This window comes from Camelina sativa, chromosome 5, assembly GCF_000633955.1.
Source record: "Camelina sativa cultivar DH55 chromosome 5, Cs, whole genome shotgun sequence".
In the NCBI taxonomy this organism is placed as follows: Eukaryota; Viridiplantae; Streptophyta; class Magnoliopsida; order Brassicales; family Brassicaceae; genus Camelina; species Camelina sativa.
This window is the reverse complement of record NC_025689.1, coordinates 9600798-9602938: the sequence shown is the minus strand read 5'-3', so window position 1 is coordinate 9602938 and position 2141 is coordinate 9600798.

Here is a 2141-nt window from a genome sequence, read left to right as displayed (position 1 = left end):
AAAACAAAACAAAACAAAAAAGAGATTTGAGAGTAGTGGAAGAAGATGAGAGAATGAAAGAGTGATAGACTAAGAGAATAAGATAATGAGTATTTATAGGAAGAGAAATGATGAAAAATTGCATTTAGAAAAATGAGAGTTACAATTCTAATTTATTGTTTTGTTTTAATACAATTAATTAATACAACTTAGTGGAGAAATAAAGTTAATGCATAATTTATAGGGAGAAGCTATAAAGATTTCAGTTTTATATTATGTGAGTTAAATATGAAAATTAATTGTTTTTAAATTTATATTTTAATATAATTTTTTGTTAAAATTGCATTACCAAGTGGACCAATAAGGAGAGACTGAAACTCTACTTTTATATATATGATTATACTAGAAAAAATCCCAGGCATTGCGTGGGTAAAATAATTATACTGAAATATATAATATTTTATAACTAATATATATTAAAAATATATTTAGTTATTTTAAGATTCATTCAAAAATAATTAGGAAAAATACTGTAACTAAGATATATTAATTGTAAATTAAAAAATTATCAGGTTTTATGAATTGTTTTCTAAATTAATTTGTATATTAAAATTTTATCAAAATGATCAAAAGAAACAACTTATAGTATTAATATACGATATAAACCTTGTGTTTTCTTTAAATTTTTGAAAATCATCTGCAACATTTATTTGATTGTTAGATTTCAAATTTTAAATTGTATATATTCTAATGATTATAGTATGTGTGTTAATTTTAAAACTATAGTATGTGTATTGTTAACATTATAGTATGTGTATTGACACACATCCCTACTATTATTTTGAAACACAGTTTATGGACTAAACCTTTGTTTTGTAAAAAATTACAAGAGTATGCCATTGGAGTTATAACCAAATAATATATCTTCATTAAGGGTAAAAACGAAATTTTGTTCATATCCTAAACGGATAAACACGCGGATCCCGGGTCGGATCTTTTAAAATGGTTTTTTTATGTCTAAATAATAAATAAAAGCAATACATTGTGTATTTTGCTAAGAAAATTCTAATAGCATATTGGTCCAATGAAGCTCTAATATTTCGGAAGGTGCCAAGTTCGATGCACCTTAGCTGCAATTTTTGCTGTTTCCAATAGTAATCCCACTACGATTTTTTTAAGAATTAGTGAGAAAATCTTATTTCCACAAATAAGCGGATTACACAGATCAAATATAGCACTTGCCATATATGCTTCCAAAACATGAATATTATAGTTTCCATGTATGCTTCCAAATATAATTTAAATTACCATATTCCCATAATATTACCTTTAAATTTGATCTTGATATCTGAGTTTCTTACAAAAATATAGGAATGTATATAATTTCAAAATCCCGAATATAACTGATTCCGTGATTAGTTGTTTTATCATTCATATTTAGCTATCTTCCTGAAATTTCAGGCATAACAGATTCAAGCATTTTTGAGTAAGCTGTTACTAATATTTCCCTACTTTCCCATTTTTAATTTCTATATTTTAACGTTTTAAAGTAAATAAGATTTTTCTTTTATTTGTTATTCAAATTAAATTCGTATCCTATTTTCATGATTGATTCGTATGAGTGATTTCATTCCATATACGTAAGATATTCTTTAACTAACAATATATATACGTTGACTATTTACTCAAATTATAATGGTATATATATTCGATTCCATATGCCTCTAAAATTTCGGGAAATCTGTTGTAGTATAGCTTTGCATCCAATCAATTCATTAATTACCTATCAAAATATATTTTCATAATCCCGCTTAACTTGGTAGTAGTTCCAAATTTGATAAACTGGATTAAATGCGTGTGCAAATTATTGAAAAAAATTAGAAAACCTACTCCTTATTTAAAAATTTATATATACTCTCCTATTCCTGACTCTTCCATCACCGGCTCACATTCGCAATTTACTTCCTACTCCACGTATATCATATTAGCAATTTACAGATGTTGATCTTATATGCGAATGTGAAAAAATGGTGAGTAAGATCAGTTTTTTTTTTTTTATTGTATGTTATGACATTCAACCATTAGCACATAATCATGATTTTACATTGTCCGGATTATCTTTAATAATATGTTATTGTGTGTCTGCAGGTAACTTGGTAAAT